This window comes from Mesoplodon densirostris, chromosome X, assembly GCF_025265405.1.
Source record: "Mesoplodon densirostris isolate mMesDen1 chromosome X, mMesDen1 primary haplotype, whole genome shotgun sequence".
In the NCBI taxonomy this organism is placed as follows: domain Eukaryota; kingdom Metazoa; phylum Chordata; class Mammalia; order Artiodactyla; family Ziphiidae; genus Mesoplodon; species Mesoplodon densirostris.
In genome coordinates this window covers 61,760,919-61,776,724 of record NC_082681.1, presented here as the reverse complement: position 1 = coordinate 61,776,724, position 15,806 = coordinate 61,760,919, and the positions used below count along the sequence as shown (strand labels likewise).

Genomic DNA, 15,806 nt, shown 5'->3' with positions numbered 1-15,806 from the left:
CAGGAATGGAAGTATTCTTCAATATACACAAATCAATCAACATGATACACCATATTAACAAATTGAAAGAGAAAAACCATACGATCATCTCAATAGATGCAGAGAAAGCTTTTGACAAAATTCAACACCCATTTATGATAAAAACTCTGAAGAAAGTAGGCATAGAGGGAACTTTCTTCAACATAATAAAGGCCATATATGACAAACCCACAGCCAACATCGTCCTCAATGGTGAAAAAGAGAAAACATTTCCACTAAGATCAGGAACAAGACAAGGTTGCCCACTCTCACCACTCTTTTTCAACATAGCTTTGGAAGTTTTATCCACAGCAATCAGAGAAGAAAAGAAAATGAAATGAATCCAAATCGGAAAAGAAGAAGTAAAGCTCTCACTGTTTGCAGATGACATGATACTATACATACAGAATACTAAAGATGCTACCAGAAAACCACTAGAGCTAATCAATGAATTTGGTAAAGTAGCAGGATACAAAATTAATGCACAGAAATCTCTGGCATTCTTATACACTAATGATGAAAAATTTGAAAGAGAAATGAATAAAACACTCCCATTTACCATTGCAACAAAAATAATATAATATTTAGGAATAAACCTACCTAAGGAGACAAAAGACCTGTATGCAGAAAATTATAAGACACTGATGAAAGACATTAAAAATGGTTCAAATAGATGGAGAGATATACCATGTTCTTAGACTGGAAGAAACAACATTGTGAAAATGACTCTACTACTCAAAGCAATCTACAGATTCAATGCAATTCATATAAAATTACCAATGGCATTTTCCACAGAACTAGAATAAAAAATTTCACAATTTGTATGGAAACAAAAAAGACCCCAGATAGCCAAAGCAATTTTGAGAACGAAAAATGGAGCTGGAGGAAGCAAGCTCCCTGACTTCAGACAATACTACAAAGCTACGGTAATCAGTATGGTATGGTACTGGCATAAAAACAGAAATTTAGATCAATGGAATAAGGTAGGAAGCCCAGAGATACACCCACGCACATATGGTCACCTTATCTTGATAAATAAACCCACGCACATATGGTCACCTCATCTTTGATAAAGGGGACAAGAATATACAGTGGAGAACAGAGAGCCTCTTCAATAAGTGGTGCTGGGAAAACTGGACAGGTCCATGTAAAAGCATGAAATTAGAACACTCTCTAACAGTATACACAAAAATAAACTCAAAATTGATTAAAGACCTAAATGTAAGGCCAGACACTGTAAACCTTTTAGAGGAAAACATAGGCAGAACACTCTGTGACATAAATCATAGCAAGATCCTTTTTGGCCCACCTCCCAGAGAAATGGAAATAAAAACAAAAATAAACAAATGGGACCTAATGAAACCTAAAAGCTTTTGCACAGTGAAGGAAACCATAAACAAGACCAAAAGACAACCCTCAGAATGGGAGAAAATATTTGCAAATGAAGCAACTGACAAAAGATTAATCTCCAAAATTTACAAGAAGCTCATGCAGCTCAATACAAACAAACAAAAAACAAACAAGCAACCCAATCCAAAAATGGGCAGAAGACCTAAATAGACATTTCTCCAAAGAAGATATCCAGATTTCCAACAGACACATGAAAGAATGCTCAACATCATTAATAATTAGAGAAATACAAATCAAAACTACAATGAGATATCATCTCACACTGCTTAGAATGGCCATCATCAAAACGTATACAGTCCGTAAATGCTGGAGAGGGTGTGGAGAAAAGGGAACACTCTTTCACTGCTGGTGGCAATGTAAATTGATACAGCCACTATGGAGAACATTATGGAGGTTCCTCAAAAAACTAAAAATAGAACTACCATATAACCCAGCAATCCCACTACTAGACATATACCCTGAGAAAACCATAATTCAAAAAGAGACATGTACCAAAATGTTCATTGCAGCTCTATTCACAATAGCCCGGAGATGGAAACAACCTAAGTGTCCATCATCAGATGCATGGATAAAGAAGATGTGGCACATATATACAATGGAATATTACTCAGCCATAAAAAGAAACGAAACTGAGCTATTTGTAATGAGGTGGATAGACCTAGAGTCTGTCATACAGAGTGAAGTAAGTCAGAAAGAGAAAGACAAATACCGTATGCTAACACATATATATGGAATTTAAGAAAAAAAAATGTCATGAAGAACCTAGGGGTAAAACAGGAATAAAGACACAGACCTACTTGAGATTGGACTTGAGGATATGGGGAGGGGGAAGCATAAGCTGTGACAAAGCCAAAGAGAGGCATGGACATATATACAGTACCAAACGTAAGGTAGATAGATAGTGGGAAGCAGCCACATAGCACAGTGAGATCAGCTCGGTGCTTTGTGACTGCCTGGAGGGGTGGGATAGGGATGGTGGGAGGGAGGGAGATGCAAGAGGGAAAGGATGGGGGAACAGATGTATATGTATGACTGATTCACTTTGTTATAAAGCAGAAACTAATAAAAAAAAGAGTCATGTACGAAAATGTTCATTGCAGCTGTATTTACAATAGCCAGGACATGGAAGCAACCTAATTGTCCAACATCAGATGAATGGATCAGAAGATGTGGCACATATATACAATGGAATATTACTCAGCCATAAAAAGAAAAGAAATTGAGTTATTTGTGGTGAGGTGGGTGGACCTAGTGTCTGTCATACAGAGCAAAGTAAGTTGGAAAGAGATAAACAAATACCATATGCTAACACATATATGTTGAATCTAAGAAAAAGAAAAAAATAACGTCATGAAGAACCTAAGGGTAAGACAGGAATAAAGACACAGACCTACTAGAGCATGGACTTGAAAATATGTGGAGGGGGAGGGGAGGCTGTGGTGAGGTGAGAGAGTGGCATGGACATATATACACTACCAAATTTTAAGTATATAGCTAGTGGGTAGTAGCTGCATAGCACAGGGTGATCAGTTAGGTTGTTTGTGACCATATACATGCTTATATGTATAACTGATTCACTTTGTTATAAAGCAGAAACTAGCACACCATTGTAAAGCAATTATACTCCAATAAAGATGTTAAAAAAAGAGAAAAACAAATATCGTATATTAACTCATATATGTGGAATCTAAAAAAATGGTACAGATTAACCAGTTTGCAAGGCAGAAATAGAGACATAGATGTAGAGAACAAATGTATGCACACCATGGGGGGGAACGTGAGTGGTGTGGGTGGGATGAATTGGAAATTTGGGATTGACATATATACAGTATTATTTATAAAATAGATAACTAATAAGAATTTGCTGTATAGCACAGGGAACTCCATTTCACTGTACAGTAGAAACTAACACAACATTGTAAAACAACTATAAACCAATTTAAATGAAAATATAATAACAAACCAAAAAACTTAAAAAGGGCGAAGTGGGAGAGTGGTGTTGACATATATACACTACCAAATGTAAAATAGATATTTAGTGGGAAGCAGCCACATAGCACAGGGAGATCAGCTCCGTACTTTGTGACCACCTAGAGGGGTGGGATAGGGAGGGTGGGAGGGAGACACAAGAGGGAGGTGATAGGGGGATATATGTATACATATATTTGATTCACTTTTTTATGCAGCAGAAACTAACACAACATTTTAAAGCAATTATACTCCAATAAAGATGTTAGAAAAAAAAAAGAAAAGAAAATATGTATGCCATATCTTCTCACAATTAAATGCTATGTCCTTTCTAAGTTAAAATTAATTAAAGAAAGAGACAGAAGAGATTTCTTTGTGGCAGTATTATATTCATTCCACTAAGGTGAAATCAGTAATCCATGTACTTTTAAAATTTATGAGTACCAATCTGTTATAATTTCAAAATCATTTTTTTCTTTACAAATGTTGCTTGAAATAGACTTAGATACCATTTTCATATATTTCAAAAATAGCATTTATTTTTTGAGACTATATGTATACTAAAACTTTTCTATTATGTGTTGTGCTCCTTCAATATCAAACTCTGGAGGAAAATTATAAATACCAAACACTCTACAATTCACCCCAATATAATAACCATTTTCCTGTGTTTCAGATTGTTTATACTATTTCAAACCACTCAGGTTGTAGGGGTCAAATTAGTCTTAATTTCACCAGTATTTATTGAAACACTGTAAGGGATATGTCTAGTTTTTGTTGAAGTCCAGGATTCATGCAGGAGAGTCATTGCAAGTGAAATCTACAAAGACAAGGCAGATACTAACATTTAGTGAGTGTTTTCCTGGTACTGGCACTGTTAAAATTATTTTATATTAACTGACATAATTCTTAAATAAAACTGTTAGGTATGTCCATTAAAAATAAAGAAAGTGAGGCACACAGAACTTTAGCCACTTTCCAGAGAGTACACAAAGTAGTAGAACAGGGATTTGAACCCAAGAACTATTAACAATCATTAAGCTCTGGAGTCTCTATGTAATTACAGTCCTTAGATCAGTGATTCACAAACATTACTTCTTAACTACCTCCCAGAAGGAGCAGTAATATTTCTTTTTTTTTGGGGTGGGGGGCTCTCACTGTCGCGGCCTCTCCCATTGTGGAGCACAGGCTCCGGACGCGCAGGCTCAGCGGCCATGGTTCACAGGCTTAGCCGCTCCGCAGCATGTGGGATCTTCCTGGACCGGGGCACGAACCCATGTCCCCTGTATTGGCAGGCGGACTCTCAACCACTGCGCCACCAGGGAAGCCCCAGTAATATTTCTTTTTGGTATTTCTGATGTGAGACCTGGAAATCTGTTTTCCTACAGAAGTAGGTCAGGTTATTATAATAATAAGATGGGTTTTGAAACACCTGGCTTAGGTCATTTCAGAAACTTAATCAGTACCAGAATTTCCTGTGGATGGCACCAATATTCTCCATCTCATTCAGAGGAGGAAAGAATGCATTTTCTAGTGGAAAATAAGAAAGATTTGGTTTCAAGTCCAAGTCTAGTCAATATAAAATGTTAGAAAAACTTCATTTTCTATTTGGGCCTGTCACTGGCCTGTGATCGTGCTTGTAACAAAATAGCTTCAACCGAGGAGGTCAATGGAAGGCCCAGACCAGCAAGCTCTGTTCCACCATAGTAAGCAAAGTACCACGTTAAGCATAAGCACCAAGAAAAGTTTATTTAAGCATAGGTTCACTCTCAGAGAGAGAGAGAGAGAGAGAGAGCTGGCTGACTCTGCGAATTGAAAGCAGCATTCCTATACGGGCTTAAGGGGGCTTTTAGGGAGCATTTTGCAGGGAGGTGGGGGTGAGTGACAGGGGATCATTATTTGCTTGACAGTCACAAGCTATGTAACAGGTTTACTGCTGCACATGTTCTTACTTTGAATCGCTAAGAAATGCTAACTTGGTGGGGCGGGCGGGCAAAGCCACATGTACCTTTTATTATAATTATGGTATAATGAGTTCGGGTTTACTATAGGTTATACACCTGTCTGGTCTGGGCATGCACAGCCCGGGGAAGTACCCTCATCTTACTGTGCCCCTCTTTATCAGGATAAGCTGCCCACCACATGACTATAGTTTCGCCTCTTTTGGGTGAGGTCAAGGGATAGTCCCCAGATGGCTGGTTGTGTAACTGTATTTCTTCTTCTTGTCTTTCTCGCCACTGTCACCTCCTTGCTGTTAATGTCTGACTAACAGGCCTAGAGTGTTTTTTCCCCACAGTCACTTGAGAATGAGAAATATGTGGTCTCTTTATCTCTTATTTGAGCAGGGCTCACCTCCTCCTAGCTCCTGCTATTATCTTTATCTTGGAGTGTCTGTGAACAGGGGACAAACTCCAGCTGCTCAGCCTGGGGCCAATCTATCTCTTTCCTCACAACCCATCAGCTTGATGGAGTTACCTACCCTGTTCTTTTAGATAGAACTTAATATTCTTGTAAAGATAAGAGATTTGACAGCTAGGAGAATATTTTTCTTTTTTACAGGTTTTCAGAGTACCCATATGTTAACTGAATTTGTTCTTAATATGGAGAATAAAGCCTTTCCAAGTTTTAAGTAACTATTCCTTTTACTGCTCAATTATGCTAGTTTATAAACAGTTGACACTATACACTTTTGTTGTGTTCAACTTTGTTGGCATTTTTGATGTTTTTGTGAGACACTGTGAGAGGTTGTTTCTTTACTATTGTCATTTTCAAAGTATGATTATTAAAAAATGATGGGAAAAATAGCACTTTCATTCTGAGGAAATGGTGGTTCAAATGAATATTTCAACCAAACTTCATTTTCATTTGTATTGAGTTGTAAATTTTCACTGAACTTCATTTCTATCTAGTAACAGGAATATCTTCAACCAGAAAACCATAAAGCTTCAAATTGTTTCTGAAAAATGTTCTTTCATAATGATGACATAACTCATAAAGGCTTTTTCACCTCAGTTTTTAAGTTATTTACATTGTCTAGTTAAAAACCACACACTTTAGGAAGGATGTAAAAGGCTAAGTAACTTTCTACCGTAATGTTAAAAAGCAAAGTTTTCCCAGCAAAGGTTATTTTCACTGTGCTTTTATTTACAGTAATGCTTTCTTTATTTGTATCATATTAATGAAAACTAAACTTCATTTACACAAGTAGGCCATAAAAATAAAAGGAAGATTTTGACCTATACAGTATACTATTATATACTGTGCAAGTGAAGTGTTAAATTTTGCAATTTTAGTATGAAAATTACAATTTTGTTTTATTATCACAGTTTTGATTGATAGTACATGAGTGATGGCTCTTGCCATCATAAATTTGACTTTTAAAACATTTTTAACTCCATATTATGAAAAATGTAGCCAACTAGAACAGATTTTCATATTTAGGACTATGGAAAACAAACAACTATCAAAATGATCTAAGCTTTCAATATTATTATTTTTGTTGTTAATTATTTTAATAGCTTTTTTGTAACTCTTTCTCCTTAGAAATATTTGGGAAGACATGAAGAATTAGGCTTTTCATTCTTTAGAAAAAAAAAGAAGGATATTCTCTTTACTGATATATTGCTCTCTCATTGAATCTTTTACATGATTATCTCAAAGTCTTTGTTTACTTAATTACTGATATAGAAAATACCTTATCAAGGGGAATTATTCATATTATTCACCTCTTTTCTAACAGAGCCTTACATTCTTTCAACTAAGGCTTCTTTCAGATTGAATTGATACATTTCCTGGAGAACAATAACAGGTTTCACAATATTGGGCAACTAATCTGTTGTTTATTAATTATCCATGAAGTTTGCTAAACACTCCAGGTCTATCTAAAAATATTAGACAAATAGGCAATTGTTAGATCACTGTTTTTCACTTGAACTTATTAACATGGCTTCTGCCATTAAGCAGGTTACTGTTTAGGTGATAAACTTTGATTTTAGTATAAAAAAGAAAATTTTTGATAATATATAATTATTAAATTAATTTGTATAAACTATAAATATTATGCTAATTCAGAGAATGGATAACTCACTAAGGCAGAAAAATGCTTCATAGAGAAGCTGGGCATTGAGGTGAGCATTATAAAAAACAAGTAGAAATTGGAAGTTCAAAAAGGTATAACTTTCTCTAAATACAATTAGATCATCTAAGTTCAATTAAAAAATGAATGCAATTTAGAAGTAGTGGAGACTATAATGTGATGTTTATTAACAAGAGAGGTAAACTATACTAAAGTTCACATATCACAAATATAAATTCTATTTGATTTTTAAAATAGTGAGCAAAAAGTGGGGAATGATAAGACAAAAAATAGCAATGTTCTTACTTGCCCTGGTCAAAGATTTACTTTTCATATATATAGATATGTAGATGTATAAATATAGACATATATTAGTCAGTTTACTGTTATAGTGCTTCATTATATGCTAGGTAATCTCTATACTTAATCTGTATTAAAGTAGAGGAATAAGATAAATGATAAATGAGAATGCTTATTATTGAGCTGTTTTCTACTTCCTCCAAAAACAATGACACAGAATAGTATAGATATATTCAGTGGTTACTCCAGTTGCAACTGGTCCTGTTGTTGTCACAGTAGATCCCTAGATGTCAACCCAAACAGATTAAATGTTAATCTAATGCAAAACAGAGACCTTCTATTGAGAATCAATGAGATTTATATCTTAGAAGACATGGAAATGTTTCAGTCTGTGGGTGTAAGATCATGTATGCTCATATTATCAAGAGTATAATGACACCATGATTTCATGGCATTTCTAATAAGTCAGCTTGTGCCCTAGGAGAAAAAGCTAATATCTATACCATTTTCACTCAGATGGACTTTTCTCCCAGATCAGCTATTGATATGTCATTCTGATTTTATATCTAGTCTTAAGAATGAACTCCTCATGAAAAGTATAGCTAAAGACTGTTGAACAAGCCTTGTGTGGGAATTTTGGATGGTTTCATCAAGGTTGGAGAAACAGATGTTTCTCATGAATTGTTTATATGTTCAATTTCAGTTATTCTTGTAACTGAAAAAAGGGTAGAAATCACATAATTTCTTGCCATTCTTGTCTCAGCATTCTATCAACTTCTATTCTTCAAATACATGTTAAGAATATTGTCCACAAACTCCCCCACAGGGAGCACTCTGGTTTTCACACTACAAACAGCCTAAATAGAGTCAATAGTTGTGGTTAGTTTAGAGTCCAAATAGTTGCATTCCTGATTCTTTTGAAGACAGTGGTCAACTCTCAAACATAGTTATCAAAAAGACCTATTATTCCTTGTTGCCCATGTGCTAATTAGAATGTTACAACCATTTGTAAAGATATTTGCATATTTGATGTATACACTGCTTATGGAGTTCAATGTTAATAAAAATAAATATCATATGGAAAAATATGGCTGTCTTTAAAAAATACATATTTATGATATATTAAGTTTAGGCTATCTGCAGACTTCATGTGACTATTTTCTGATATAATTTATAGAAGTTAAGTCTAACATTTCCTATCTAATAACTTTCAATCTGGAATTTGTCTTGTTTCACTATAATAGTATCACTATAATAGTATGTGATCTTTCATTTATAACAAATGTAAGCAAGTAGCAAGAGCTATAAATTAAGAAATATACTCATATGAATTTTGACTCTACTCAAGGACTGACACATCTTTCCTCAGGAATCTTATTCTTTTCCTTATCACTATAATTCTACATGAGATTCAACAATAAACCAGTATGAATTCCCTATGCTCCCTTGATAAGATTTTTCTGAGCTTATTTATGGAAACCACCAACATCTTATAAATGATATTATTCATTTTCTTGTGATTGAAATGCTCCCAAGTGTACCTTGTTATTTTGATACTTTGCATATTCTTCCGGTTTTCTTTTCTGTTTCTGGTTAGCTTTAAATATGAGCAGATATTTGTTCAAAAATTTTCTGTGGACAAAACATTGCTTTGATGATTTTCATTTCAGGTTTTTACTGTAGAAATTATTAACAAACAGAAATTTCCTCCAAACCCATTTCAAAAATAAGTTAGAGCTTAAGGTCCAGAAAAGGTTCTGTAGACTCATCTCTACTCTATCCTGCTAAATACAATTATAAGTCCTGGAAATAATGCAACAACTTCAGGAGTAAAGTAAAAACAGAGTGGTTTAGTGCCTTACAACACCCCACACAGCAGAAGAAGGCAACCCCGGCCCAGCATAGCTAAACATTCAAAATAGCAGCAGAAGATGGCTCAAGTAAGAAATTCCTCTCCTGGATTTAATGAAAATTTCAACAATAATACTAGACAGCCCTGTGGCACTGGCAGGGGTGATTCTACTAACAACAAATGGCTTGTATCAGGGAAGTCTTCTCTCTCCCCAAAGGCCTTTCACCCACCTATAAACACTGGCTGCCTGGCCCAGCATTGGGAAGTACCTTCCATCCCTGTGGGCTAGAGGGTCCTTTTTCCCACCTGAATGCAGCAAGAAGGATAATTCCTCTGGAAACAAATAGCTTGATGGGATGACTACAGTATGAAACTCCCTTTCCCAAGAAACAGACAACAGGTGTTTCAGCAACTCTACAGAGGCTATTAAGTAGAAGATCCTAGGACAAGAAGTGGTCCATAGAAGCACTCTCTGTCGATGTCGGCCAGAGTATCCTATCACCCACCTAGAGATAACAGGTAAACCAGCCAAGAAAAGTACCTCTACCACTGTGGGAAACAGCATTGGAAATCACAAGAAAACAATAGAGAAGATGAATGAAACAAGATGAAAAAATTATAAAACTGATAAACCTCTGACAATACAGGCAAACATAGAGAGGAGATACAAATAACTAAATTCAGGAATGAAATGGAATATTGCTACTATTCCTTTAGTAATTAAAAGGGTAATAAGGACATACTATGAACAAATTTACATTCATAAATTTAACAACTTAGTAGGAATGGACCAATTCCTCAAAAACTACCAAATCTCAACCAAGATGAAATAGATAATTTGAAAAGCCCTGTAACTAATAAGGAAATTAAATTTATAAATTAAATCTTCCTGAAAAAGAAATCCAGACCCAGCTAAATTTACTGGAGAATATTTCTAAAAAATTTAAAGACAACAATTAGTTTTGATAATCTCTTATAAAAAATGGAACACTGTCTATCTCCTTTTATGAGACCAATATTAGCCTAATACTAAAACCAGACAATGACAGTAAAAAAAGAAAAATTACAGGCCATTATTCTTTCAAAACTTAGACACAAAAATCTTTAACAAAATACAGTTATGCTTATTATTCACAGATTCTGTATTTGCAAATTTGCCTACTCACTAAAAATTTATTTATAACTACAAAATCAATATTCATGCCTCTTTCATTCTCATTTAGCAGACATGTGCAAAGAGGTGAAAACTTTGAGTCACCTGATATGCAAATTCTCACCTAAGTTTGAAAAAGGCTTTTATGTCTTTTGTTTCAGTTTCATACTGTAAACAAATGCCCCTATTGTGGTCTAATTAGTGCCAAGTTTTCCACATTTTTGTGTCTTTTTTTTGGTGATTTCACTGTTTATAATTGTCCCTAAGCATGGTGCTAAAGAGCTGTCTAATATTCCTAAACACAAGTAAGCTCTGATGTGCCTTACAAAGCAAATATGCCTGTTAGATAAGCTTCCTATAGGCATGAGTTGTAGCAATGGTCATGTTTTCAACGTTAATGAATCAACAATATGTAATAACATGTCTTTAAACAGAAACACACATAAAGTAAGATTATGTATTGATCCATTGATAAAAATCATGTGAAAAGAAGCTTAAATAAACCTAATCCTATATTTTCCTTAAGAGCAATGGTTCAGCATTTTCTAATTCAGAGGTTGTGGCAATTTCATTAAACATCAACTGTATTAGCAAATAAAATGCAGCAAAGTATAAACATATACCACAACCAAGTAGAAAGAATAACATAGAACTACACACACACACAAGCACACACACAAATGAGTCTGTATAAAACTGATGAAATCTGAATAAAGTCTGTAGATTGTGTCAATGTTAATTTTCCTTTTGTCATATTGTACTATAGTTATACAGGATGTTACCATTGGGGAAAACCAGATAAAAGGTATAGAGAATCTGTATTACTTCTTAAAATTACATGTGAAACTACAGTTATCTTTAAAGAAAAATGTAATAATATAACAGTAAATTGCTCCTCTCTCACTCTTTTTCTCATGCTCTCTCTCACACACACAATCACACACAAACACAAATACCTTTCCTATTTATAATTTAAAAATTTGTCTTTATGACTTTCTTGAAAGGGTTCACTTTCTTTAATAAGGTGCTTTTGTCATATATTTTATCCTACACTGATTAACTGTGGACCAGAATACAATTTAACAATAAAAACACCTTTTTTCCAAACCAAGCCTGGCAGAATGGCTCCTGAAAAAAAGGTGATAAGCAGAAGGGCATGTCCACCATCAATGAGGTGGTGACCAGAGAATACACTATCAACATTTACAAGCACATCCAGGGAGTGGGTTTCAAGAACCGTGCCCTCAGGTACTCAAAGAAATCTGGAAATTTGCCATGAAGGAGATGGGAACTCCAGATGTACACATTGACACCAGGCTCAACAAAGCTGTCTGGACCAAAGCAATAAGGAATGTCCCATACTGTATCAGTGTGTGGTTGTGCAGAAATTGTAATGAAGATGAAGATTCACTAAACAAGCTCTATATGTTGGTTACCTTATGTACCTGTCACCACTTTCAAAAAGCTACAGACAGTTAATGTGGATGAGAACTAACTGTTGATTGTCAAATAAAGTTATAGAACCTCAAAACAAATAAGCAAAAACAATAAAAACAATTTCAATGATTTTTACCAAACTCAATCGAAAAATATTTATATTTTGAAGGCAAAGTAATTTTCAAGGTTTCTGCAGATTTTAGTTTCAGTTTTTAACCTTGTTGATATTTATTCATATATATATATATCGTATCCACAATTTTAAGAGGTTACTAAATTTAATCAACTCAGTCAAAGCTACTGCACTAAACTTAGACTATTATCATTCTCATTATATAGATAATAAAACAGAGGTTTAGAGACTTTTTGACTTGCTTCATGTCTCAAAGCTATAGACAAATAAAATTCTCTTGATTTTATTAGAAAATTTGCATTTCAATGAACAGAAATTCATTCTATTGGTAATAAATCTGCTTAGTACATGATTGTATTTCTCCTCTGTTTTTACACCATCAGATCACTTGGCTCTTGAATTAGGTGACTAAAAATAATTAGCTTCCTATATATTTTTGGTGATTTTAGAGAGTTATCAATTTATAGTATCTCTAAGAAGATATTTATTCTCACAAATGTGTATTGATCTTTTTTAAGTTATCAAGCACTGTATTCAGTCTTTTCATCCACATAATAAGTAATTTAAGCTGCTCTGATAAAATGAGTCTATAAGACAAATGTATAACAGATATATGTTTATAACAATTCTAGGATAATATTTTTAAGAAAAGGAGACTAGAGGTTGTGTTATTGGGAAAAATTAGGCCTATATTAGCAAAAGAAGTAGATGACTGAGGAAAAATATATAATTAAATTCTATCACCTAAGATTTTAAAAGATTTAAGTGGAAAAGTCTGAGTTTTGGTTGTAGTAGTAATAGAAGCATGGTTTGGGTACCAGGTAAAAGATCAAGAACACAAAAATTATGACAGAAACAGGTATAGGGAAACTGAGAATGAGTTGAACCTAGAAAGAGGAGAGCAGAGCATTACCGGAATTTCAAAGTTTAAGCAGGTCTTCAGATACTAAAAATTTACAGTGGTTGAGGGAACAACAAAACAAAACATTGGAACACATGGTTAGGGAAATCATTAAACCAAATTTTAAATACTAAAGATGAATATGTTTGGATATATAAAGACTAAACACTTTGGAAAAGTACCTGCATCCTTTGGTTGAGTGTAATTTTTTTCAAAATTTTGGTCTTTTTTTTTTAATAACCTGATTTTATAATATTGGTAAAAATGTTTTAGATGCCAAATTGATTTTCACTTTCTCAAGACAAAAGGATTTAATTGTCTTAGGGAGATTTGTTATTGTGCAACATAGTGGCTCCCATGATGGAGGATTTACTGTGGTGGAGCAAGATGAGAAAAATAATGCTGATACCCAAAAGAGCACATGCTTTTAGGTCAACCAGCCTTAGTTTGAACCCTGAATCCATCATTTTCTATCCATATAATATTACCTAACACCTTGCAACAACAATCAGTGTTAATGGTTATATTATTATCATCATCATTGTTATATTTGTGATTTGTTATTACCCTAGGAAAAAGTTTGTGCACAATTATGAAGAGTGTTAAGCAGGCGTAAACTTCATCTGTCTGGCTTTGAATATCAATTCTGCCACTTGTAAGCTCTGTGATCTTAAGCATGTCACTCAATCTCCCTGAGCCTCAGTTTTCTATTCCATAGAATAGTGAGAGTAATGAACATAACGTAGAATGAAATTTGGATGAAATAATGGTCATAAAGGTTTAACTTAGTAGCTAGTATATTATAAATGTCTCATGTTAATTATTATTTCTTAGATAAAACTTTACATTTATTCTAGCCTTAGGTACTTCCTACTTTTGGAGTTTTAAAGTGGTAATTTTTGTGTGTGTGTGAAATCACAGCAATGTTATCTAGAGTCAAAAAAATATATCCAGAGGGAGATCAAGATTGAGGAGCAAGAATTGGAGCTCATTACCTGTTCCCTAAGAACACATCAAAAATACATCTAGAAGTGGAACAATTCTCATGGAAAACTAACTGGAAATTGCAGTAAGGACTCCTATATAACCAAGGCTATAGGAAAGAAACATGTAATAGAGTATGATGGGAAAAAAGCATCAGGAAGGGACCTGTGACCCTGGGAGGGGACTAAGAGGAAAAGGGAGATCACACAGGTGGACACTCACCCTGAGGAGTAAGTGGGTTGAGCCACAGACTGAACATCACAGTCCTGGGTTCCTACATGTTAGAGACAAGCTCCCTTGGATGTTTGGAGAACTTCTGCAACAGATAGAAAAGCTGGAAAAGCTTAGATTCTATTCACGAAGAGTGCATGCATGCTGGTTTGCTCCCAGGCAGAGTGGAGAGTGGTCTTCCATAGCTGCTGCCACTTTCCCAGTCCAAGCCAAGCAAACACTCTGGCCCTGTTCACTCCATGACACAGATTGGCACTGGATCTAGGGTGTCCAGGACCTGGGAAAAAAACTTGATCTAGGCAGATGGAGGTGACCCAGGGGCATGGAGTGCAGCTCAGTTGGAGTGGCAGCTGCCATTGTTGGCACTCATTCAAGTGGAACCCCAGAAACAATCCAGAGTTCTGACAACAGTATAACTGCTGGAATTCTGGCCACCACCTCATTTTATTCCCCAGTTCAAGCCAGGAAAATGCTTTGGCTCCACCAACTCCATACCACAGCCTAGCTCTAGATCTGGAGCAGCCATGATAAGGGGCAAGACACAACCCTCAGCTGACTTTGAGTGGAGTCACAGATGCATACACAGGCAGAGCACTGAGCCTCTGTAAACTTATGAGCCACCTACTTCAGTATTCCCCTCCATCCAGTGCAGGGAGAAAGAAAAACACAAACTTAAAGGGAAAAGAGAGCACTCAAACCTGATACTCAAGACTTCCACTCCAGGAACTTGTGAGCCAACTCCCCCCACCCCCCACCGACAAAATGGTGATGGCCACTGAGCCATCTTCCCAGAGGGGCAGACTCACCTCACATCCTGTGCAGTCTTTTGTTCATCCATCGCCAGCCACATCTCCTAACAAGATGACAGTTGCCAGCACACCCTGAGGAAGGATGTGACTGGTGTCTACATCAGATCCAGCCCTCCCACCAAAGGCTTTGGGCACACACAGCCTACATAGGGATGCTCCCACATAAGAACACTCCTTCAAGATCACAGTAAGTAACTCTTTCACCTAAATTCAAAGAGACAGATAAATTAAGTAAAAAGAAAAGGCAGAGGAACTACTCTCAGTTGAAAAAGCAAGAGAAAACCCCTGGATAAAAAAAAAAAAAAAAACAGAAATAAACAATCTACCAAACAAATAATTCAAAAGATTGGTAACAAAAATACTAACTGAATTAGGGAAGATAATTGATATAAACACAGATCTTTTTTTAACAAGAAACTAGAAAGAAGGTCCAATCAAAGATAGGTAATTCAATAACTGAGATAAAAAGGACTCTAGAAGCAATGAATAGCAGACTAAATGATAAAAGAAAGCATAAGTGATCTGGAAGATACAG

The 15,806-nt window shown here is 35.3% G+C and overlaps 1 pseudogene; it reads left to right on the top strand.

Moving 5' to 3' along the window:
- The first annotated feature begins 11,911 nt into the window (after positions 1-11,911).
- On the top strand, positions 11,912-12,271 carry LOC132481613 (large ribosomal subunit protein eL31-like; annotated as a pseudogene).
- The last annotated feature ends 3,535 nt before the right edge of the window (positions 12,272-15,806 follow it).